Source organism: Folsomia candida, unplaced genomic scaffold (assembly GCF_002217175.1).
Source record: "Folsomia candida strain VU population unplaced genomic scaffold, ASM221717v1 Fcan01_Sc014, whole genome shotgun sequence".
Classification (NCBI taxonomy): Eukaryota; Metazoa; Arthropoda; class Collembola; order Entomobryomorpha; family Isotomidae; genus Folsomia; species Folsomia candida.
Window position 1 is genome coordinate 1,834,938 of NW_019091206.1, and position 27,680 is coordinate 1,862,617.

The window sequence follows — 27,680 nt, forward strand, 5'->3', positions numbered from 1 at the left end:
ACACCACTTTATTTTTGTTTTGACGCAAAAATTATTCAATTTCCCAAATTCCAGACACGAATTTTTATAAGTTGCACGTCAAAATAAAAATCAAGTGGTGTTAAATAATATTTAGTGTACCCCTGCGCGCTCCTAACCGAATCGCCTTGTTTCCTCCGCAAGCCCGAAATCTAGTTCCACCGAAATCCCTTGTTTTCTGCATTGTTTGTGCTGTTAAAATTTCAAAAAATTGTCAGAAATATTGTACGCATTGTCAACTTTCAATTCCCAGCCCATTAAACCCAATCTCTCGTTAAATTCGAATAACATTGTTATCAACTTATCGTGCACGCAGACAAACAAACGTATTCGTATTAATGAGTTTCACCCCTTAATAACAGGTCACAGAGGTCAGATATCGAAAAATTTTATAGGAAAAATAATTTTCTATTAATATTTTCTAAATTCTGGCAAAGTTTGAATTTCTTTTTGTGACGCGCTATGTGTTAGACATTTTTATGGATGATCCAAAGCGGTCGACGTGGCACCACAGATATACTTAACAACAGTAGAATAATTTTGGGTGGAACGCTTTTCCTGCTCGGAATCGGTGCAATTTTAAAAGGTAAATAAAATCATAAAAAATTTCTCGTTTAAAAAGAGACAGAAATTGTATTTATTTAATAATACGAATTTTCAGCATGTGCAAAGTTTACAAAAAATCTATCCTTGTTTTATTTCACTTATTATCATTGCATACGCATTACACAAATTAAACATCAGAAAAGCTGACAGTTTAAAGTTTTCAGAAAAGTTTACATAATTAATTACATAGCCACAACTCTATATTTTCCACGAATGTAATAACCACAAAATGCATATACGTAAATTACTTATCCTCATAACGTCAACTATTGTCAACTACTTTAAATTACGCCTAAAATTTATCCCAACACTGTAAATAAAGTTGATTAAAATTGCCACCAAAGCAACTATTGAGTAAAATTTACCCTGACAAAGGTAAAATTTACTCAAGGTTGAAAGATTTTTGCTCAACCTTGAGTAAATTTTACCTTTGTCAGGGTAAATTTTACTCAATTGTTGCTTTGGTGGCAATTTTACTCAAAATTGAGTAAATTTTAATCAAATTTATTTAGAATGAAGAATTTCGCCAGAATCGATTTTCCCTTTTCCATCTACGTAAAGTCTCAAACTCTATTTTTCTAAAATAAAATTCTCAATAATGAGACAATTTGTGCAGTCCTTGACAGCTTCATAAAATTCACCAACCTTACAAACTTTTAGAAAAATTTCTGAACAAAATTTGCCTACACATTTTCATAAACTTATACTCTGTCTGATCGACGGCATTTTTTTCAATTTGGACTACCTTGTAATTTTTTGCAAAATTTTCGGATTTTACAAAGTTCCTGCGTAAATTGCCTCTCTATATCAATCAAACAATTCCTCCCAGGCCGTTAAGAACGATCTCTCAAGCTAAACATATGTATTCAGTCGAAATGTAAAGCAGGTATCGTCTCCCACTTTCTCCATAATGCATGGCGGGATAGGAGGGAGGGATTGATTTATTAGAAGAAAGTCTGCTGCCAATCTTTCACTCGCCCAGCCAGAAATATGTGCCAACTCCACTTCCACGGAAAACTGTCTGTTGTTGCCGCATAAATAAGTCAGTCAGCCAGAATAGAGATCCATCCCGTTTCGACGGGAGGATGGTGACGATCTGCATCTGGGAATGGGGCACGCGATGGCAATTACGCGGATGAAAAGGGCGCGGAGAAAGTCCGGAACAAGATGTTCTTGGTCCCGTCATGTCGAAAAATATTAAATGAAATCAATTAAATGACGGAATTATGACGAGCTGTGTTAGTTAAACATGCCCCAAATTTTTTTTCGCTAGGCTTCTCGTGGAGCTAAAACATAGAGAAATTTATTTACAATCTGTTTAAACGTGATTATCAGAAGTATAAGATGAATCTCGCAATCACATGAGAAACTATTAAAAAAATTAATTCATTCCCGAAATTTTCAAAATTACTGAACATTTATTGAACCCCAATCGTGGAAAGTGGTGAAAGAATAAAAGTTTCCGAAGTAAGTGGGGTGGAAGTATTAGTATAACCATTTAAGTAAAATATCGCATAGCCCAAATCCCACGAATTGGAAGCATTTTTATAAAAAGTAAATTGATAAAAGCTTTATGGTAGAAAGTTGATATTTGTCTTATCAAATTTTGGAATATTTCTGCACCGGTTAAAAAGTGCATGTTTGGTGTGTTTTTTTTTGTCAAAAACTTTGAAACTGGTTGAAACAAATATTAGTCTTTTTTAGGCAATCATGAGAATTTTAATTGGTTGTTATAAGATTCAATTACGAGACCAGCATCGTACCCAAGGGATATTTAATAAATAATTAGTGCGAAAGATGTTAAGAAATAATTCGACACATCATAGACGTCTGACCTAAAATTTGGATTTAAAATATGATTAATAATAAATATCATTTATGAAATTAAAATTATACAATTTTTACTATTTAAATTTAATTACAAATTTAATTTGACTTGACTCGATGATTAGTAAAAATTGGTGATTAAGATAGTTTAATGCCACAATTTAAACGTATTAATTACGATTGTATAAAAACTAATAGATGATTGTTATAGAAAAATGTTATACAAATGGCTTTCCGGGAAAATTGCAAATTTTTTGAAAAAAAGTTGTCGTTAGAAGGGTGCCAACAGGTGAAGTGTAGGACACCCCTGAGTTTCGAGGGATGGAACAAAGTTTTAAATTGTGAATCTTCAAAATTGAACAAAGCAACAGATTACGATTTTACACTTCTTGGTATTGAGAAAAATTTAAAAACTTTGACGGATTTATTCTGAACAAAACCTAAGCAAATTCGATATGGAGGTGAACATTTGAAAGATAATTTGGTAATTTGCCATATTTTGATAACTTTTTCTTTCAATTCTCATTAAATTTTTTGAAAATATGTATTTCTTCTAATTCGTGCATACGCTTTACTTTAATTACATTCACAACTCAACATTTGTATTTTCCCATGTTTTCATTTTCATGTGAAAAGTTGGAATTCGAAATGATGAACGACTGCGACATGATCCAGCCTTAAAAATGATATTCTGAAATTCAGCACGGCTAACTTTCTTAATTCTAAAAATTTATTATTCCGTAAGGGTTTTCTTAAATAGTACTATTTTGAAGGTACACATTTTTAAATGTGTAGCTCGTAGAGCCATTCGTTTAATTACAAATCTGATTTTTATTGAATTAAATGAATTAGATTCTCACTTTACAAATCATTACATAACCATTTTAGCTACATTATATGATCTGATTTACTTTTACGAATTGTCAAAAATCTATAATTAATTACAGGGTCTTAACCGCAACAAATAATTCATGAAAAACGTATCCCCAAACAAGAAAATCGATAATTATTATTCTTCCACAAATCAGAAAAATAATTTTTAGTTTAGCGAAATTGAGATTCTCTGATTGGCATTCGGCAATTGTCTTCTAAATTAATTCATGACTAGGGTTGCCGGTGAGATGAGTTGATCTCATCTCATCTCATGTGAAGATGAGTTTGAGATGAGATGAGATGGCCGCTAAATGAGATGAGAACTCACATGAGACGGGTAAAGTGAGATGAGATGAGATGAGACGAGCAGTCATGAAATGAGATGAGTTATGAGTTAAGTGAGACGAGATCAACTCATTACCAAATATTAATCACCAGTCAATTTGCTAACTTTGGAGGTGTAACAAAATTCATTTCTGTCAACTTTGGGGGTGTAACCAAGTAAAAATTCATTTTTGGGAACTGTGGGGGTGTAACCATTAAGCGTATGATGAACAATTAAATGAGTGAGAAATCTTTTCATTCACAGTCATTCATCTGAAATGACGGAATCTTTCACTCATTTTCACTCAAATCACAGGAAATTCATCTTCATTCACTATCATTCTCCATCATAATCAGCAAAATGAATGAAAGTGAACAGGGATGGTGGTAATTATAGTGATCTAATAAATTGTTGACACTAACTAAAGTTGACCTTGACTAATTTAAAGTATTGTAAAATAATTAAATAGTTTTGGTTAAAACTTGCTCAAAGTTTGTTCAAAATACATTCATAAACAATAAACAATAAAAATAACCAATACACAAATAAAAAAATAAAATATTTATTTTTTTAAAAATAAAATATTTTTTTTTAATAAAATATTTATTTTTTTAAAAATAAAATATTTTTTTTAAAAATAAAATATTTATTTTTTTATTTGTGTTTATGAATGTATTTGAACAAACTTTGTGCAAGTTTTAACCAAAATTATTTACACAAATAAAAAAATAAAAGTTTTATTTTTTTATCTTTATACTTATCCATTGTGTTATACTTTACACACTTATATGAAACCATGTAATTGCTTAATCTTGATGAAATTACCAATAAGTCTCGCCCACTCTCTGCAGTAGCTCACAATCAGTAACAACTATTACATTGCACTCCTTACAATGGAGGTCTCCCAGCGTATGCTCCCCGATTTTAGTCAAATTAGTGTCAACCGATCACAAATATGATTAACATCGCATTTTTAAAGGACACCATTTGCCATTGGGCAGAATGGTTTGACCGATTTGCTTTAATGTTACGGAGCCTAGAGCCTAGCCAACTTATCTGCAGAGAAAAGTGGATAAGCCTCCTAAAGGAGACCTAGAAGACTCAACTCCATAAGGATGCGTAAGCCACGCTGTGAGCCAATAGCAGACGACGGCGAGGTTTTCGCACTTTCTCCCCATAACCTCTCAGTTTTTTCAGCTTCCTAAACAATCACAAATATACATTTGTTTCTATTTTGGCGTCCAACATGTACAATTTACTGCATTTTTGACAAAGTTGAACTCCAAAAATTAAAACTCCAAAAATTAAAAAAGACATAATTAATATTATTTAAATAAAAAAACATTCTGATTGGCGCTGGGTGGGAGGGTTCGAAATCCACGCCGTCGTCTATTATTGGTCCTGGCTGTTCCATGTGGCTTATGCATTCTTCATACACTGCATCTTCTATATGAATGTATGTTCAATGACTTATCTGAAGGGTATTATGAAATATTACCTAATCATACAATTAACTCTTGGCGTCGAGGTAAAGCTATTTTCAAAAATTAAAAATCTCCACTTTGTATCAACTTCGTAATATGTAATAAATACATATTTTAAATCACCACTTGTATACTTTAATTTTACAAGTCCACAAACCAATTAAGTTCTAGAAGAGCGAAATTAATTCAAATTAAATGTAATTATGTAATTAATTTGCCACAAATTTTTGTAAGCTTCCACAGATCAAAGGCGTCTTGTATTTTCTAAAAATTATTTTGCCAAACCTACAGATTTTACGCGTTAATGTGTGAATTGAATTGCATCACGGTATTTTTAATGATTAAAAATTAACTGTGTGTAATTTATAACAGTGTAAGAGTTTGGTTACAATGCATCCCTGCAAAATCACGATTTCGACAAGTAAAAGTGTCTCATTATGGAATCAAACGGAAATTGAAATGCTATGATCTTCCAAAAATGTATTGTTGCTGAATTTTCGTCGCCATTAAAATCTCTCATTGTTTGGTGAAATTGCCTACAATTTTATTTTACCCCATTTTTCGACTAATGGTTATAACTTGAAAGGTGTGTTTTGTTAAAGTTAATGGTTGTTTTTTTATGCTTTCACTCTCACATCTGTGTCACAATCATATTGCTTGGATGATTGAGTGCAGGGTGAAATGTCAGGAAATTGAGGGACACATTTGCCACTAAACACACTACTTTGTGCCAATTTTGATACTCTATTCCATGTCCTTAACCCAATGAGCTTGTTAACAAGAATCAAATTGAGATATAACAATTTCTTCGTTCATCAAATATTTCTTTTATTATTTCAGGGGAAAGTTCATTATTCAAATTCCTTCTGGAGTTTCAAATAATCCAAATTTCTTAATAAATACCGGAATTATGTTTTCAAACTAGACGGATCATTAAAGTCAAAACTTGTGATGGGAATCGCAGAAGATCTAAAAATATTTTACAGATCTTTATTAACTTTATCACACTGATTTTTACAGGCGTCAAAATTGCTCATTTTTTTGCTTTATCAGGTCACCCACATTGCAGCGTAGTTTATTTTTTCCAATTATTACAGACTTGCCAATTTCTATAATAAATTACCGATTTTTTTATATTCTCCGTCATTCAGAGCAAATTTGCCTTTTGTTATTTCAGGGGAAAGTAAGTTCTTAGTTCGAAATAAGTTTGGTTCAGTATTCAAATTCCTCGTACTTTCAAATAATCCAAGACTCTTAATAAATATTGGAATTGTTTTTTTTAAATAAGGCAAATTATAAGTACTTATAAAAGATTAACACTTACGCAGACATCACGCAACCTATAAATACTTTCTGTAAATTAATTTTTATCACATTAATTTTATAGGCGTCCAGCTTACTCATTCTATTTTACTTTCGCAGTTTAACGATATAACAGCGTAGTTTATTTTTGTAATTCTCACAGACTTACCAATTGCATTAATAAATAACGGTTGTCGTGTTGTTTCCATAATACATAACGTTCTGGAAACAATGGCATCTTATTTATTTGGGATAAAGTACATAAGCATTGCTTCTCGATATGATACGATTAGTCCATATTTCTCGAAACGGGTAAGTTTTGCTGGGTGAAAAAGTGAGGAAAGTTGCCGGCTCGAGTTCAGTCTGCTTCCACGGCCAACAGCTCGCCCTTCTCGCTCTCGGCAATCTCGTCGTCTCGTCGTTAAGAAATCCAATCTCTACTTTCACCCAAATTTTGCACTCATGTTTCATCAAATTAAATAGTTGAGCATATCACGAAATGAATTCCACTCTCATCTCCAAATTTAGCTTGCATTTAAAGCCTTTCCAAAATAAGTGAAACTAAAGTAAGGAAGCAATTTTTTAAAGGCAATTTTGTGAAGTACTATTATAACACGGAATTACAAAATGTGTATTTTTGTGTCAATAAAATTGTGTCGTTAATATATTCTTGATTTTAATCTTGTTTTAGGGCAATTGAAAAAGTAATTATTTTGAAACTTGAAACGTCTCTCAGAAATTTCACGTTTTACTAAAATTCTATATGTAAAATGTAACAAACGGGGAATGAGGAATCTATGTTGAAATAATGGAATTACTGACAACTTAAAAACCTACAAATGGTGTCGTAATCTAACAAATTATTAAGCGTGCTGGATTTGATTTGAATTTCAACTTGCTCGCAATGTTAATCAAGTGGACACGTGTTTTTGGCGGGCAGAAGTTCTATCACGCTTAAATATTTTCCGATCAATAGCACACCGGCCATCCAAGTAGAAATGATACAGTTTTAATGATGAAATTCAGAATTGGAATCTAATGTACTACTTAGTGGGGGCAGGCCAAGTGTTAATAGCTAAAAACTTTAAAACCGTTGGAGATAATGAAAATCTGATAAGTGCATTGGATTGCTCGTGCGATTTTACATAAATAACACATATCAGTTTTTGACCACTTGAAAAGCAGATTAGCATGGAAAATATTGAAAGGAAGTAGGTGGCAATAATTTTTCACTACAAAAATGGAAAGAGAAATGGCGAATTTTAAAAATGTGACAGGAATCGAACGTGCATTTTAATTTGGCCCAGCGGACTATAAAAACGTTCATGGGGACGGGTCGACTAAAAACAGTCGAAGAAAAATTTTTTGAAAGCCTACAAGGACCACACCCTTCGTGAAAGGGCTGAAAAATAAAATCCGAAGAAATTCACGACATTCCAACGCGAAACAGCCTCACAGCCGACATTGTTGATGCAGATTATCCAATGAGTACTCAAACTGAACCTTAGGCTTAAGGCTCTGAAATGTACTTGCCACCTCCTGAGCATGCCCATAACGAAAACCCTACTAAAGAAATGAAGGGCTCTCCTCAAGCGCTACGCTACAAAAAAGTGAAGAGGGTTCTGTTTACAGATCAGAATATTTTCACATCGGAAGAATCTTTTAACAAACGTATTCACCTAATCTACGCACAATCGGTCAAAGACATCCCCCAATATAGACAAAAGGTCAGAAAGTCACATTATCCAAGTTTTGTCATGGTTTTCGCAGGTGGGAGCAAATTGGGGCAATTCCTCTACATTTTGTCGAAAATGCGGGGAACGTGGGGGGATAAGATTTCTTGAAATATGTTTTTGAGTCCGTGGTACATCCCCTAAGTGACATTCAATTCAACGGAATCGATGGGACCTCTCAGCAGGACTTGGCACGAGCTTATAGTGCAAAAAATGACCCAATCATGTTTAAAAAAACAAATTCCGGAATTTTTCTCCACTTTAAAATGGTCATCCTCCCTGATGGATTTAAGTCTCTGGAATATGAAATGTGGTCAAACTTAGGGGCAAAGGTGTGGTCTAAGCCTCATGGAAGTGTAGAGGCCTGAAAAAAATTTTTGACCACTGAATGGAACACTTTGTCCAGTAATCAGTGCGTGCTTCAGCGGAGGACTGCAGGCGGCTTTTTCAGCACTGCATTAATGCTGGGGGAGGAAATTTCGAAAACTAAAAATTGCTTTCTACTCAGAAATTAACTGGCTTTCCAATAAAACTAACTAGAAATTTGTAGCACAAAAACTGTTTAAGCTATGGCGTTTCATTCTATTAACACTTAGCCTGCCCCCACTAAGTATTAAATATATCTTATTTTACATTAATTAGTATTGGACTCGAATTCCGACAAATGCATTAAAAAATATCTTTCATGCTACCAAAAACAAGACTTACCGTAAAAACTCAAATAGTAGCCGTTGCTCAAATAGTAGCCGTGCTCAAATAGTAGCCGTGCTCAAATAGTAGCCCTGCGTTTTTTCATAATTTTATAAATAGTGACCTTGCTGAAATAGTAGCCCTGCCCAAATAGTAGCCTTATTCGAATTATAGCCGTTCATCGACTTACCCACACATCTCCTAGCCAGGTCATTTACGTAATTCAATTATAATTCAATTTAATCGCAATTACATACATACAAAAAATCGAAGTGAACATGAAATTCGGCTCACAAGGGACACTCACAACCTGTCGTTTGAGTCCAGGGTACCCACTATGTTTTTTAGAATCTACTAGGACCCCTGATGAAGGATTCATTCATATTTCCGTGTAAAACTCATATTTGGCCCAATGGCGTGGCGCTAAACTTAAAAATTTGCATTTTCGACCTATTTCAAACCCCCATAACTTTTGCAGTTTATGTCGGATTTTTAAAAATTTTATGCTTAAAATGATCAGAAAAGTCGAAATTTTAGAGAAAAATAAAAAAAATTTTAATTTTTGAGGTATTTTTAGCATTTTTTCGACGAACCCGAAATTTAGAAATTTAGCGAAAAGTTAAAAGCGATAATTTTGGAAACAATTTCATAGAATACGAAAGTTGAACTCCTTGTCATGATTTTTGCCAAAAATTTTGAAAATCCGTCCAGGATTTAAAAAGTTATGGCGGTTTTAAAATGAAAAACCATCAAATTTGGCGAATTTGGCGCCACGCCATGGCGCCAAATATGAGTTTTACACGGAAATATGAACGAATCCTTCATCTGGGGTCCTAGTAGATTCTGAAAAACATAGTGGGTACCCTGGACTCAAACGACAGGTCGTGAGTGTCCCTTGTCAGAAGAAATTGGTTAAGAGCAGGTTTAAACAATAGAATTGTCATAGACTGCATTTCTAGGGGAGAAATTGATGCTGTTATTAAAATTTAATTTGAGCTTGATTCATAGCTTTGTAAAATGTTGGTTACACGAAAAAAATGCCACTATTTTTGTTCGCAAAGTTTTCCTTGTTTTCGCGATGGCGTTGTATAACATACGAAAGTTTAGATATAGTTAATGTCTTATTTTAAAAATAAATTGCATGAAGATTTCTATTAAAATCGAAAAATTTTTCCCAAACATGCATGAAAAACTACAATGTATAATGCAGAAATCGAGCAAATCAGTCAAATATTTTTTTTATCAAAATTTATTTAGAAATGACTTGAAATAGATGACACTTCAAAACATCACAATGTTTAGGGTTTGAATATTTTAATCCAAGAACGGAGGTTAAGATACCTGCACGGAATTATTCCATATTTTCAAATCTTAATATTGACTCTTGGCGTTGAGGTAATGATTTTTGAAAAAATTCAAACTTTCCTTATCGCCAATTTTTATAAACTTTAAAAGTTTTAAAAATGTTAAAAATATTTCAAATGGAAATTTGCTAACCACTTTGTGTAAACTTCCATAGATCAAGAGCGTCCTTTTGTTTTCGAAAATTTTGCAAAAAAATTGTGAAAAACTACCGATATTACCAATGATTGCGGGAATTGCCTCCTGGATTTTTCAGTGATTAAAAATTAACCGTACTTTTAGTCGGCATAAGATTTCATCATGTCAAAATCATCCCCGCAAAAGCTGCATTTCCGACCGGTAAAAGCGTCTCATTATGGGCTCAAACGGAAATTAAAGCATAGTCCAAAAATGTATTGTTCACTCTAAATAAATTTGACCAAAATTTACTCAATTTTGAGTCATTGAACATACATTCTGTAACGCTCCCTATTCGATTATGGGATTGCGTGTCCTGATTCACATCCACTTTCGCGGATGCCCCTTTTCTTTGTGTCGTTGTGCAATAAACTTGTAGTAGAAACTCACTTTTTTCTGGAACGGTTCGTTGTCATTCTGCCGACGTAAAAGTAACTTCTCTAGTGCAGCATGAAGATCAGAATCCGATGCATACATGGTGATGAAATGTTTTTTAAAATCGTCCCATGTACGAGCGAAAAGCTTTGTTCGTTGCCACCATAATGATTGATTGGGGTCTTGATTGAAGACTGCAGGCAGTGATAGGATCCAATCTTTCCGAAGAAAGCGCTTCCGTTCCATATGATTCTCGAGTTCCATGATGAAATTCTCGGCTGAATCAATGTTCGGGTTAAATTTGGGTAGAGGAATATTGCCTACCGAATGAAATAGTACAGGTCCTGAGGATGAAGAACGAGTTTGCATGATTGCATCGGAAGGATCTATTGGGATTTCTTCATCTTTCCGCTCCATGAATCTGGGGCGAGAAATGCACCACGCTGGAATGGCATCTTCTTTGTTCTCATTTGGAGGGTTATTGACTTGTGGTGGAGGGCATGACAAGAATTGTGGTGGTGGAGGGACGCCAAGAAGTTCCGCGCATGAAGAGGGGTCATCTTGATTGGGTAGCGTGGGTATCATCTCCTTGGAAGGAGCTTGAATCCTTGAATTTGCATTAATGAACTCATTGATGATGCTGGACTGAGCTTGAATAGTTTGGTCTTGCTTATCTATCGTAGTTTGCATCCTCGTCAATTGTTCATGAATCCAAGTGACCTCGTCTTCAAATGATGACTTCATGTGGTTCTGGAAGTTTCCCATTTCCTTTTCCACAATAGCATAATTGCTTTTTATGCAAGATGCTAAATGGTTCCTGTATCGTCCTATTTGTTCACCGAGGTGCCTAATCTTCTCATCTACATATTCCTGGAAGGGTATATTTGACTGTTGAGGGTACGGGTATTCATAACCAATAAGGCTGGATAGGATAGGATCAGGAGAGGGAGAATTATGTAAAGCTGCCTGTTGCGATACCAATTGTCCTACCGATTCATGTCTATTTTCACAACGAATATCAAATTCAAGCAAAAGTTGCTTGACCCTAACTTCGAGGCTATTCACCCGACGCCATAATGAATCTGTATGCTCAACAAGTTGTGAATTTTGATGATCAGAAGTTAAGAGGAAAATTTGAGCAATTTCAGACGTTAACGAATCAAAAATGCGTCATATTCTGACAAATTGTTCATGATTTTTGTTCTGGATGGTAAACAAGGTCTCGATATCCCTATCCAAATTGCTCATTTGATGACCTAACTTTTTACGACGACGACCCGCATTCATGGATTCGTATCGTGGAATCATCCAGGAAGGTAAGTGAGGCAAAATATACTTTGTTACCAGACTGTTGATGAAAATACCGATCAAGAGGAGGACCGCGGCGATACCAAAGACTTCCATCATGAAGAGAAATCCCCCATACCACCATAATGACGATACGAGGGGCGCTGTTGCCTCTGAGGTCACGTTTCCCTTGAGGTTGGTGAGTCCGGTCATGTCGACGAAGCCGAAGAGTTGAGTCAGCATTCCCATGATGTCGGATGAGGTTGTACCATCCAGGAAGTGTAGGAATATGTAACTTAATACGTAAAACACACTTTCCACTGCCAACAACTCAAAACTGTTAACAAACTCACTGTTTTTTTTTTGCCCTTCGCACTTTTTATCGCGAAGGATTTCCAAGTTTTCTATTGCACTTTTTATTACAAAGGGTTTCGAAGCACCAATTTGTAACGCTCCCTATTCGATTATGGGATTGCGTGTCCTGATTCACATCCACTTTCGCGGATGCCCCTTTTCTTTGTGTCGTTGTGCAATAAACTTGTAGTAGAAACTCACTTTTTTATAAGAATTATGATTAAATTTATTTACATCAATACCGACTGAAAAATATTGACTTTAGAGAAATGCTCGTATTATAAATGCGTGGGAGAGCTAATGCTATTATTTAAATTTTAACTAATTATCTAGACAGGAACTTATTATTAAGTTTCCGAAGCCTTAAACCTTGAACTTGATCTTGATGATCACTAAAACTAAACCTGCTGATCCTGAATCTAAACCTACACTCTCCTTCTCTTCTCTCTCTGCTTACTCTATATATACGTGATCACATAAGCCACGCCTTCTTGATCATTACCTTTACTTATGCTACATATGTATAAACTACGCCCTCATGATCATGATGATCATGATGACGTACGCATCATTCTGTGCTCCTCATTCCTATCCTCTCTTCCCCTTCATGATCTCCTCCTGCACACAATATGGTTTGGACACACATGAGAGGCGAGATACTTATGAAAACTACATCTATGTATTTTGAATCCCTTGACCTTTGAAATGCTGATGTCACATTTGCATCAGCGTTCCAAAGGTTGCAATTCATATAGAAGATGCAGTGTATGAAGAATGCATAAGCCACATGGAACAGCCAGGACCAATAATAGACGACGGCGTGGATTTCGAACCCTCCCACCCAGCGCCAGCCAATCAGAATGTTTTTTTATTTAAATAATATTAATTATGTCTTTTTTAATTTTTGGAGTTTTAATTTTTGGAGTTCAACTTTGTCAAAAATGCAGTAAATTGTACATGTTGGACGCCAAAATAGAAACAAATGTATATTTGTGATTGTTTAGGAAGCTGAAAAAACTGAGAGGTTATGGGGAGAAAGTGCGAAAACCTCGCCGTCGTCTGCTATTGGCTCACAGCGTGGCTTACGCATCCTTATGGAGTTGAGTCTTCTAGGTCTCCTTTAGGAGGCTTATCCACTTTTCTCTGATTTTGAGTAAAATTGCCACCAAAGCAACTATTGAGTAAAATTTACCCTGAGGAAGGTAAAATTGCCACCAAAGCAACTATTGAGTAAAATTTACCCTGAGAAAGGTAAAATTTACTCAAAATTGAGCAAAAATCTTTCAACCTTGAGTAAATTTTACCTGTCAGGGTAAATTTTACTCAATAGTTGCTTTGGTGGCAATTTTACTAAACTTTATTTACAGTGTTGTCGAATTTTCGTCGCCATAAAAATCTGCCTAGAATTTTATTTTGCCCCATTTTTTGACTAATGGTTATACATTGTACTGAAAGGTGTGTTTTGTTACAGCTAATGATTGTTTTTTCTGCTTTCACTGTCACATCTGCGTCACAATCAGATTGGTTGTGTGATTGAGTGGATGAAATGTTCGGAAATTGAGGGACACATTTACTACAAAAACATCATTTGCTACCCATTTGGATATTCTAGTCCTTATTAATTTACTTGTCATTGGAGCTTGGCACGTAATTCACGTAAACATTGTCGTACTAACAATGCTGAGTAGTTCAACATGTCGTTAACCCAATGAGCTTGTCAAAATTCAACTGAAGATATAAAAGCGTTAAGTAAGAGTGGCGACTAATTGGATCTTCTAAAATAATGAAATCCTTCGAAATTTTTAAAACTGTAGGCTTGATTGAAAAATCAAGTGTCAACCGAACTCCTTTTCAAAGTTTGCTTTTTAAGCTTGATTTTTAACAAGGGAGTTTATGTGAGGACGGGTGGCACCCTGTTTTCCACCAATTTAGAGAGTGATAATAATATAATAATATAATATCCTAAAAAAGGTTACATTTTTGGTTTTCCAACAAATATTTGGTTTCTTATACCAGGAAAATTAGGAGAGTCCTTAATTCTAAATAATCTTATTTACTTGTGACAATAAATTTACTAAATACAATTTAGTTCATTATTACTATTTTTCGTTGAAAGGTAATAATTTTAAACGTTTTCATGTTTCTTAAGTAAAAAAAAATAGACAGTGAACATGTACATTATCTAAAAAAAAAAACGTTCAATAAGTATTAACTGTAACCAAATTAATCTTTACAGGCGCCAAGATTACTCGTTTTTTATCTTTATAAGTATCACCGTAATTTTCAAATTATTAAAGACTTCTCACTTGCAATAAGAAATTACGGATGTCATAAATTTTAAATACTTCATTACGAACTGGAAGCATTGGCATCATATTTACTTGGAATAACGAGCAAATTTTGCTCCTCGTGCTGATGCGGTTTAGTCCACATCTCCCGCACCGGGTCAGTTTTGTGGGGTGCAAAAGTGGGGAAAGTTACCGGTTCGAGTTCAGTCTTCTTTCACTCGCTCGACGGCCAACAGCTCGTCCTTCTCGCTCTCGGACTCAGAAATCTCGTGATGTATAAAACCACTTCCACCCAAATTTTGCTCTCATGTTTCACCAAATTAAATAGATGAGCATATCACAAAACGAACTCCACTTTCATCTCCAAATTTAAAACTTCCTTTATTTACTCAAATGAAAGTTACAGTTGGTACAGTTGTTACAAAGGGCAAGCATAAAAATATTTTCCTGAATTTTTTTGACCTATAGGTCAAGAGTTAAGGGTCCCTGAAGGGTCAACATAGTAACCATGGTAACTAAGGTGAATGGGGTATCAAATTAATCCCCTGGACCAGGGGAATCAGGAAAATATTTTTATGCTTGCCCTTTGCCAGGGGATTAATTTGATACCCCACTTGCATGGGGTTACCATGGTTACTATTTTGACCCTTCGGGGGCCCTTAACTCTTGACCTGAGGGTCAAAAAAATCCAGAAAAATATTTTTTGGGTTCCCCTTGTCCAGGGGATTAATTTGATACCCCACTTGCCTTTAGTTGTGAGGGAATGATATTTAACCCTTCAAGGGCTCCTAGTTCACGACTCAAGGGTCATAAAAATTTATAAAAATATTTTTCTGGTTCCCCTGGTCCAGGGGATTAATTTGATACCCCATTTGCATGGGGTTATCAGGGAACGCTATTTGACCCTTCAGGGGCCCTTAATTCATGACCCAGGGGTCATAGAACGCTAAAAATAATTTTTCTATACTATTCCCATGCTAGACTTTTATTTTGGACCAGTTTGGAGGAAAAAATTTTTTTGACCGGTGACGTCGTGAAATTAATGCTACAAAGCGGTGTAATAAGTCTGCAGGGTTAGAACTTCATCCACAGTAATAAACTAATAAGAAAGTGCAGACGGGAAAGCGTAGGGGATGAAATATTATTGCTTATTCCGACCCAGGCGAGCTGAGGGCAGAGAAAACACAGTGGTGAAAGTGGGAAACAACAGTGTTTCTACTTTCTATGTAGTATATGAGATTTTCGAATTAAACTTCGTTGGATTTAGAGAAAATTGTATTAACAATAATTGTTTTTAGTTGAATTACAATCGCATAATTGATTACGTAAGCTCATATCCAAGATCCATAAGACATCTAATCTTCTTAAAAATGTAAAATTATTAACAAATTTTAATTTCTGGCGTCGAGATACAGGTCTTTAAATTAAACAAATAAGAGTCTTTCTATGTGTCTTTCTATATGAGATTTTCGAACTAAATTTTGTTGAATCCTGAATTAGATAAGATTTTAATAACGAAAATTTTCGCGTTAAATACAATCGCAGAGTTAAATTAAATAGAACCCGACAAGAAACCAAAAATATACGTTTATGGTTCACAAATTATTCAAAATCTTCAATTTCTAGCATCGAGACATATTTTTTAGTTTCAAGAGGTGAAATTACTAAAAATTAAACAAAATTGTGCAAGTTGCAGAGTACGACATTCATTCTCATTTTGAATTATATTTTGAATAAGTTTTTCAATTAGATTATTTTTTAAGTTTGGAATAAATTTGGAATAAGTTCAACGCCATGGACAATTATCTAAAAAAAAATAATCCCTTCTGTTCAGATTCCTAATATGCAGGAATATGAATGTATGTTTGAGTTGGAATGTGTAGATTGCATTGTTTGTCAGTCTGCATTCAAAAATGCAGATTGAGCGCAATTTGCATAGGTATTTTAGTAGAACTATGCAAATCAATGTTTGTCTGCGGAAGTGATGGCAGGTATGTTACGCTGCATCGCTTTCACATCTTGCAAACTCATCTTATGTAGATTGAGTTGTCCAGTTTTGCAGTTTGCTAAACAGGTAAAATGGTAGTAAGTTATGTATGCATGTATTTGTTCCAATGTTGAACAAACAATGGTTTATGTAACTTACATAACTTGCATAACTTGCAAATAGATTATTTTTAGTTGGAAAATGGAATGTACTAGTTAGCATACACGGGTGCTTTTCCGTCCGCTCTGCAGTATAAAGCTAGCCACGGACCAGAGCCCGCGTAACGCCCATTTAATATTTTTGTAACACAGGGTTGTTCTGCACAAGAGTGAATCGCAAGTCTCAAATTGCCTCAAATGAGAAATTGAGATTGCAGAATTATTAGTATCAAATTACCCATAGGAGTTGTATCACAATACCCATATTAACCATTAATAATAGAAGTAGTATCATACACTTTTGTGCTTCAAATTGTGCGCTACACAATTATGTTGACCCATCCAAACCTGGGTACGACACCTTAACCTTTTAACGAGGATGATTAACTACAAAAAATGCAGTAATTCTGGGACGTTAAACTCTAAGAAACCCGGTAACTAATAACACTCAATAATAAATAAATTACCATGCGGTAGAGTCACATAGATACTCCGCCTGGTAATAACTTAGTTACCGGATTTCTTAAAGTGTATAAGTATGTTGTGATCATGGAGGAATTCAGGAGTTTTAATCAAACTCAAAAAACTGAATAATTAAAAATATAACATTACGTTATATTGGAAAGTATAAAAATTTTGAGGAAGAAAATGTTCAAATTTAACATTTTCTTGGGATAGGAGAAATACCTCAAAATTCCAACAGATTTTAGGTCGCGGAGAGAAAATGGTGAAAATTAATGTATCGCAAAAAATGATTTGATGAACAAGAAATTCCTCAATCGCAATTATACGTTGCTTAATAATGAACCGTTGACAAGTAGAGTTCAAAATTTACAAATTATATTTTGCAAAGCATCGTGTTAAATACAGAATTAATTCTGTAATTCTGTAATTTTTTACAAGAAATTCCGCGTGCACCTCATCTGTCAGTGACCTGTCGAGTTTTACATAAGTTTAATTCGAGTGAACATGTTTTTATTTACAATGACATATTTTTACCTGTGTCGCTGTCGCTGTCTTTCTTTCGAATCTAATTATGATTAATTTAATCATTTAGCAATGGCGTAAACATTCAACTTGACAAAACGAAGCTGCTACATCTTTAATTGGAGAAATATAATTAGAATATTAATTAATTTTATAATTGACGTCGAAATATCTCAAAAAATGTGGTACCATTCCATTCTTCAATTGAAATTGCAGTTAAGTTCATTGCAATAAAGTTCTGTTAAATTGGAGCAATTATTCTGAAGAAAACATTTCATTTGATAATGTAATTTAATTAGAAAATATGAATAAAAAAAATTGATTGAATTTTTGCTGATTTGTTTCAATGAATTTTTTTGGATTTTGACTAATTCTTATGTCGTAGATTTTATTTTTAGTTGGTTTTTATGCTATTAAAATTTTTAGATTTAATCGCCTGGCAATAATGAGTTTTATTATAATTCTTTAAGTCAGTGCAAACTTGTGCAAACGTTGCTTCATGATGAACAGTCATTGAAGGTACGAAAGGGCATTACCGTTTAGTAATGTTGTGGTAGTGAAAAATTTACAACTCATTAACAAACTACTACCAATCCGGTAATAATTCATTGATAAATCAATACCAGTACGAAGTATATATCTGACTATACCAGATTTTTAACCGAATATCCTAAAGAAAATAAGCAAATTTCATAAAACCCCGTTTACCCAAAAACAACTCATTTTTTACCGAGTTTACAAACCTAGCGTGAACACCCTCCATAAATAAAGTATTTATTCAATGTTTCCCTTCCTCTACTCAAAACCCATCGAAATGCGGCAGAGATAACGATAAAGTCGACTTTGGAGGATTATTATTGTGCTTTCGTTTCATTTATGAATTTCATCCGAGCTTTTGTTCCTATTCTTTTCGCCATTGTTTTTCTACGCCGGCTTTCTCTCGATGCCTTTCTTTCACCACTTTCCTTATTTAGGCCGACCCAGTGTTTAGCATTATGGCGACGGGGCTAAGCTAAACCAGCCACGCCGTTTTTGGGGCGAGATATTACGACCAGGGTTGAGTAATGTGCGAAATATATTTTGCACATTTTATTTTGTCCACCAAATATTTGCATATTTGTCACATATTTAGAAAATTGGCAAAAATTACAAGATCAGTGTATTATTCTATAGAGTTTTGTAACTAGAAATGTTGTTCCGTGGTAAGAAATGTGCGAAATATATTTTGCGCGGTTTATTTTATCCGCCAAATATGTATTCTAATAAAGTTCTCATTATGAATTTGCATAAATTTCAAAGATTACAAAAGGCAAGGTAATAAATACTCGTAAATGGTAAACTTGTAAGATACACCTATTTGTAAAAATTTTGTAAAAAACAGATATAATTTGCAAAATTTTCACCTTTATAAATATCATTTTTTTGTCCACTAAATATGTAATCACGCGAATATTCATGATTCGTAAAGTTACAATCGGTTTCATAAATTTATGGAGGAAAAACAACAAATTCAAATCTTACAAGATCAGTGTCTTAATTTTTGTTGAATTTTGCAAAAAAATTAAAAACCTGCACTACGTATGGTAATCCGTATCCTAAATTAACCGATCCGTAGGATAGGATCGGATAAATACAGGATCGGATCGGATCGGATTTGCTCGCTTTAGGATCGGATCGGCTCCCGGTTCTACTCGAAATCCGATGCGATCCGATCCTAGGATATCCGCGGATGATCCAAGATTCGCTTGATATGTGTGAGACACCTTGTGTCTAACTATGGAACAACTTAACCAGCTGCTTTTATTTATTTATTGGAACGGTTTTTGGTGAGTTCATCACATCGTACATTATCCGAATGAGCCGAATTATCCTATTATTTTACACGAGTTATTTTTATTTCGACGTTTTTAAATAATAACATAATTCGGCTCGTTCGGGTAATGTACGCCATGTGATGAACTCACCAAATGTGAAACGAGTTTACATCGGATGATCCGAGGATCCTGTGTGATCCTAGGATCTCATCGGTTAGGATCGGATCGGATTGTCTGATCCTCGGATCCTCTATCCGATCCGTTTGAAAATCCGATCCTATCCGAGTTTTTACGATCCTAGGATAGGATCGGTTACGGATTACCATCACTAACCTGCACATATTTAGATTAAACGATTTTCAGACGATGAATCTACATAGCATATTTAACAAGTCAACGCGGCAATAACATAAAATACTTGTGATTACTAAAACGTTGTCTAACTCCCACAAGATTCCGGTATATTTTAAATGATGTTATCTGGCTTTACAATTTGTTTCGTAATCCGTGATAATTTAGCTTCAAAATTATTTTAAGCGCACCAAATTTGAGGCGAAGTTTAATTTTGAATATACATATAATAGTTTTTAGATGGGCGTTTGTATTAAAAATTGAAATCGTTTCAAAGTTGCAAATTTCAGATACACAAATTTCCTGTATTGATTTGCACAGTTTTGATGGGAGGAATTTTTTTATTTTGCAATTTCAGATTAAAGACGTCTTTTTATTTTGCTAAAGTTTGTAATATTATTTTACAAAAAATTTACGGAGGCACAACTGGCTTACCTCTATATTCGTAAACCATTTTTTGTTTTTCTGTACCGACATGTTATCCCGAACCCTAAACTTTGTACTCGTATTCAGGTACTTATATCCTCCAGTTTAGCTTGTTGCATTGCCTTATTGCCGTTTCAACGATATGACCGAGCGTCCTAAGTAAAATAAAAGTGCCTCTAAAAACAAACAGCAGAAAAGAACGTTATCATCAAATTTAATTCTCATTTCGCTAATAAATAGAATGTGAAGGAGTGTAAACGTCATTCGCATTCCGTGCTCCATCCAAAGTTCGGTTTATTTCCACCTAAAATTAAGAGACGAAAGTCCTTAAATTTTTCTAAAAGGTTAAAATCTGCTAATTTGTCAATCTGCAAGATAAATTTTCCAATTTTTTGTCTCTAATTTTGTAGGAAATAGTAATTACGGTGGTAAAAATTTAGCAAAAATCGATCCCATTCTTTGTGTACGGTCCCTGGAGTAAAGTAAAACTCGAATAACTCGATACATATTTTGGTTTGGGTGGGATCAAGCACTTATATGACTAAAATGTCTGTCTGTCTGTACATACGTCTCGGAAAGAGTGTTATATTGAGGCAATTCACGAAGTTCTTGGCAAAGTAGTAAATCCATAAATTCTGTAACCTTACAAACTTTTACAAAATTTTGCACCTATTTCGAATGAAGATAAGGTAGCAAATTTTTGTAGACAGATGAAAGGTATTTGTATCCCATTATTTTTCACAAGTTGAATAAATTAGGCGACATTGGTAACTTTTTACAGAGTATCATAAGCATAATGCAATCGACAGATCATTCCTATCCATTGTTTAGTGCTTTTAGGGCAACGGGTCAAAAAAGCAAGCGTCAAACGCAAAACTGGTCAAATTACACGTTATCATCTTCAAATTATTTATAAAATTTCTAAAATTTTCGCCATTTACGAATCAAATTATTTCTATTAACTCATAAATTAGTCGATCACTCCATCTCGGGCTGCGGCAAGTTTGGCGTAAGAGAGGATTTTCTATTTTGGCTGTATCCCCTCTTTTTCCACTCTTGTCTGTTTGTCATTATCAATTAGATTTGAAGGGTGCACTTCAACCCGGCTCGTTCATTCCGATCCCAACACAATTCCAATTCTTCGAATCACTTCAAATTTTAATGAAACAATACAATTCCGCTCTCATTCTCGTCCCGTCCAAAAGTCGAAGCCTTCACGACAAACCAAACCAAACGAAAGTAGCTCCACTTTCTTCAATTGTTTATCTTTTACTTATGTGTCCGAGTCGATTTCATCATGGAAAAAAGTTGGCGGAGGAGAAGAATCATGTATTTATAGAGGAGATGGCATCCGTTTTCTCTGAGGTGGAAACTTCAATTTTATGTCAGTTTGAAAAGTGGCCATATTTTTTGTAAAATTTGACAAATCTATATATCTACACTCAAAATAAGATGGTAACAAAATCGTGTATTCACCATTACTGGTAAAGATTTGTCACTAATAATAACTTGAATATGGTAACCTTCATGCAGCTTTTCATGATATTTGTTCCTTATATTAAATATGTTGCAACTCCTACCGAAAACCATATGGATCTAACTTTTCCATCGTTTACTAAAATCTCATGAATAAAGTAAATGGCATTAAAACTCGACATAATTAATTATCTCTAAATTTGTCTCATCCTGATTATCAAGAAACACGCTTAACACGTTTTGTATGGTTCCAAGGAAAAATGTGTACTTTTTTTGAGTTCGAAATTTCAACTGTATTTCATCTTGAAAAGTGGTCATATTTTTTTATGGTCAAGCTAAGGATAAGCCGAACAAAATAACCGGGATGAATCTAAATTTGCATTGGTTTCATAAAAAGTCGTGAATAAAGTAAATGGCGTTAAAATTCAACCTAATTAATTATCTTTAAATATGGATATGTCTCATTCTAATTGGGCTTAAATAATGCGTTAGTTTATAATCTGGGCTAAAGAACGGCTTAGTTTTCATCCCCAGAAAGTCGAGCGTTCAAAAAATAGAAATTATCAGAAAAATTCTGCACGTTCTATCAATCTGAGAACGTCTAACACAATTTATACGGTATTACACAAAATCTCGTTCAAAAATTTTGTATCTTGTATCTTGTATTTTGCATTCTGAACTAAAACATAATAAAATTTTAAACAAATATGCGATCCAAAATCTCATCCGAATTCGAAACCGCAACGAAGCCGCAGACCGAAACCAAGCCACGAAGAGAGCCAAATGGATCCTCCTCCGGCCTGGCTGGATGCACTATAAATAGATTTGATTAAAATTTGCTCAATTTTGAGTAAAATTGCCACCAAAGCAAGTATTGAGTAAAATTTATTCAAGGTTGAAAGATTTTTGCTCAACTTTGAGTAAATTTTACTCTTGTCAGGGTAAATTTTGCTCAACAGTTGTTTTGGTGGCAATTTTACTCAACTTTATTTACAGTGTGGAAATGAGGATGGGAAGGGGAGTGCAAATGTGAGCACAAAATTCGGAGTGCCGTGAAGTGAAGTGAGGCGAGGTGAAAGCAAAAATGAAATGAAATGTTGAAACGACTCCAGCAACTTCACAGGGCTGGGAAAAATATTTAGAATGCAGTAGAGTGAAGTGCAACACTCATATTTTTTTTAGAAATTATGAAGTTCGAGTCAATATAAAAAATCTTTCTTGAAGCGGTTTGTGCGATGATCAGAATTTATCGACATAAGTATTTGAGGTCAAATGATCATAGTTAAGATAAACGATTTTTACCAATAAAACTGCAGTTTGCTTCGTCACCGGGTAAAAATCAAATTTGTCAAACTTGATCTGATAGATTTTAATTAATCCGAACCATCGTACAAACTGCAAGACAAAACTTTAGTTGTCTTCATATTTAATTCCAAAATTTCGGAAGGGGTGTTGACAGGAATTAAAAAAATGTTACACTTCTCACCATCGCATTGTTAGTCAAAATAGAGTATTTATTTATGAGTATTTTGCCCATCTCTGCAACTTCACTTTCACTTCGTCTCTGTTTGGATTTCATTTCCTTCTCGGGCTCAATTCCGGTCGAGGGGGGGAACGAAGATATTGCATCAATGATGCATCGCAACATAATGCACGATGAAAGTGGGGCCGGTATCATTTTATACAAGGAAGGAATAATAATCTAATTTGTTGTTTTTGAAAATTATGAGTGCAGAAACTTAGGGAACAAAGAGCGATCTTTACTCTTAAGAATTATTAAGTTTTGAAATATTAGAAATCAGATGATATAGAAAGTAGTGAGTTTTTAGTATGGTAGAAGCTCAACTGATAGCTGAACATTTGGAATTTTCACAATTTATTGTAAATTAGGTCAATCTTCCGGATACGGAAGTAACCCGACCACGATCTCCCGCCCGCGTTCTTCCGCCCATTTACTCTCGCCCGTGGAAATCTTCCGCCCACCGACTCCCGTTGACAATCTCCCGCCCGTGAAAATCTTCCGCCCTAATTATCACCCGCCCGTAATTTTTTTTCGAGTACAAGATTTTTTTAGCATTTAGCATCACTTATGTAACCCGTTAAAAGCACAGTCAGTATACTTTTACAAAACGAAAAATAACAACACGGGAAATAATAATGAATACATTACAAATCGGACAACCTCGCTTAAATTAATAAAGAAGGACAAAAATCATTACAAACGAATAATCTAATTAAACAAATTTTCGAATTATTCATATTATTAATTACAAATTATTCAATGAATATATACAAGAATATTTTGGCAACATACAGGCACAGGAAATGAAATACATATGCCACAACCTTTTTCTTAATAACAACCTTTTTCCAGTAACAGCCTTTTTCTTAATAATAAGTTGCCTACCGTATCCGATTCCGATAATTTGTATAATTAGATTATTCGTTTGTAATGATTTTTATCCTTCTTTATTAATTTAAGTGAGGTTGTCCGATTTGTATTCATTATTATTTCGCGTGTTGTTATTTTTCGTTTTGTAAAAGAATACTGACAGTGCTTTTTACGGGTTACATGATTGATGCTTAATGCTGTTGACTAAATAAATACTTATATATATTAACTTAAATATGTTGTGTTATGTATTATTTAACAAAAAGATCTGGTACTAAAAAAAATTACGGGCGGGAGATTTTCATGGGCGGGAGAGGGTCAACGGGAGTCGGTGGGCGGAAGATTTCCACGGGCGGGTGTAAATGGGCGGAAGAACGCGGGCGGGAGTCGGTGGACGGGAGATTTCCGCAAATCGATGTATCAGTGCCTCGCCTCCAATGATTTCTCGACGGGGCAGGACTCTTCCCAGATACGATTAGGATGTAAGGATGGTGCTCAATTTTGAATTTTATAAATATTTTAGGTCTTTCCGGTCATTAATTTGGTATACATTGAAGCGGGAAAACTTTTAAAATTTCAATTTTGTGAATGACCAGTTTTTTAATGGGATTAGAATTAGACGATTTACGATTAACGACGGATTTACGATTAGAATGTTAGGATAGCGCTCGATTTTGAATTTTAAAAATATTTTCTTATAATTAATTTGAGTTACATATGTAGAAGCGGAAAAGTTTTTAAAATTTCAATTTCGCGAAAGGAAATTTTTTTTAAGTGATTTCCAATTACAATATTTTCAAGTTATTCGCGTGTATATTTGTAATTCAGCAAACTGTGTAAACTTCTACATTGCCACCAAAGAACAATTCGCATACTTTTCTCGGTTAGTAACATATTTGATAGAATTGCAAGTTTGGATTTATTTTATATTTTCAGTTTTGCATTTGTTACACGTCAGAATTTATTTCTTTAGTCAGTTTTTTCGCTTTTGTAAATAGCAGATCTTCCAAATGTTGGATCCCAATTCCCAATGAGTGAATAAAAGGCCCACGGCGATCAACTGTTAATTTTACAAAATTTTTAAATTTTTAAAATTTGATTGTTTACAAATTTAAGATACTCCATTGATTTATAGATTTCACAGTTCAGAATAGGAATTTCGAAACAATAGAAAGTTTACAGAACTTACAGAATTACACACATGCATCCACGTGAAATTGCTGCATGAATTTATCTATAACCTTTTAAATTTCTCAAAATTACTGCGTACTGTTCGTTCAGATAATGTCGAGAAATGCTTATTTTAATTTTATTATGTTCTATATAAGCAAACTTTGCCAAATAACCTATCACATTATTTTTGTCTCTATTTTATTAACGAGCATTAGAATCTATTTTTTCTGTAACATGAAACTCTACAATTTTTACAATTTTAATAAATAGAAAGTTTGGCTCACTTGTATTTTCGCTTTTTTCCAGCCGTCCTGCCCGAGCTGGTGTATCGCTTTTCAGAACAAACGATCCAGCCGGGTCCCTCTGTGTCGCTGAAATGCACCGCCGTCGGAAATCCACCCCCGCAATTCACATGGACGCTGGACGGCTTCGCACTCCCAGAAAGTGAAAGGTGGGTGAAGAAAACAAATTTTTAGTTTGTGAAAAAACTTGCACTATCAATTTGGATGAGTTTCATATTAAGGGCATTCACGCAGTGCAGAGTAACTTTACAAAATTTGTAAAACCCGTAAACTTACAAATTTTTACCGGCTTTCCAAATATTTCCCAGGGAAAATTAGCTTACAAATTTTTGTAAACTTACTCAGATCAAGGGCATCTTTTTGTTTTGTGAAAGTTTTTAAAATTGTTTCACAAAATTAGTAATTTTACCATGTTACCAGACACCTACGTGAATTGACTGATCATAATTTCTTGAAAACCATTCTGTCACAAATTTTTGTAATTTTGTAGAGTTTGAAAACTACTTAATTACATGTTGAAAAATTCCTTTGCATAATTGGATATTTTTTACATACAATGAGGCAATTCGTAACTTGTGCCTATAGGCTATATCGCTAGAACGATATTATAAAATTTACACTATTTAATGGTTACAAAGATACAAGTGAAAAAGTCTAATTGACAAATTTTAATGCCATGTTGAATTTTGTTTGACAATTTTATTTGCTTTAATAAATTTTAGATCCAATCTGAGCCTTTAAATAATTGTAGACGATAAACGAATTTGATGCAGAATTAATCCCAAATATTGAAAAATCGTTAAATTTATCGAAATCTCCAGAATTACAACTTTAGCAAACAATTCGTATTTTACAGCCAAAATCAGTATACCTCGATAAGCTGAGAGGAAATTCACGCAGTCATTGGTAACTTTATAAAATCCGTAATTTGCGTAAAATTGTTTCACAAGTATTTACAAAACAAATAAAAAACGCCGTTGATCTGAGGATGAGCAAGTTTACAAATATTCGTAAGCTAATTTTCCTTGGAAAATTTGTAAAAGTTCGTACGAGTTTGTGACTTTAAGGATTTTACGAGTTTTACGAAGCTGTCAAGGATTGTGTGAATTCCCTCTCAATAGTTTCGCGAAAATTTTTAAAAATAAATCTAACATTCAAAATCTATATTCTTAATTTAACGATTAGTCAATCAATTATTCTTAAGGCAAGTCAGCGATGTTGTTTTACGTGTGGATTTAACGACATATTTGAATCTTGGAAAGTTAGCCTAGTCTTTCAAACCATTTGTAGATGACTATTGTAATGTAATTATTTCTATGGGACGGTTTAAATTCAACATTCCGCCGCGTTGAGCTGTAATGACGCCCATTTTGAGATTTTGAGAGAAGTGCCGTAGCTGGACTTGAAAAAATGACATATTTTTATAAATTCAAAGGACAATAACAACAAAAGCAAGCAGATGTTTACGGCATTAAGATGTTCCGTCTCATTTCAGTCACGTGCTCACCAAGTCGAGTAGAGCGGAAGATTCTGCGCCCCACGGAAATAATTTCTTTACAATAGTTCACTCTTTTTTTATTCAATTATAAATTTCAGAAATTCTGGTAAATTCATGGATTTTCATGTTTCTAATCTTCAAAATTGCTTTGCAAGAACTACTAATAATTTGATGGGTTTCAAAATTTTTGAAGGATTTTCGTCTAACTTTTGTTACAGACAGATTCATATCTTCGTATCGACACATGTGCATTTTAACCACTTTTATAAAGTTATCACGAATTTTTCGCCCATTTCTTTCAGATTTCTGGTGGGCCAGTACGTCACGATTCATGAATACTTCTCTCCATAACTACAATAATTGTTCACCGCCTTGAGCACAAGTATATGACTCTACCAAAGTGGTAATGATAAGT

At 34.2% G+C, this 27,680-nt stretch overlaps 1 long non-coding RNA gene across 1 annotated transcript; it reads left to right on the top strand.

Annotated features, from left to right (window-relative positions):
- Window positions 1-547: 547 nt before the first annotated feature.
- LOC118437559 lies at window positions 548-27,680 on the top strand. The gene is made up of 3 exons (XR_004836177.1): window positions 548-604; window positions 25,772-25,916; window positions 27,568-27,680. It is a non-coding gene; the product is annotated as an uncharacterized LOC118437559 (long non-coding RNA).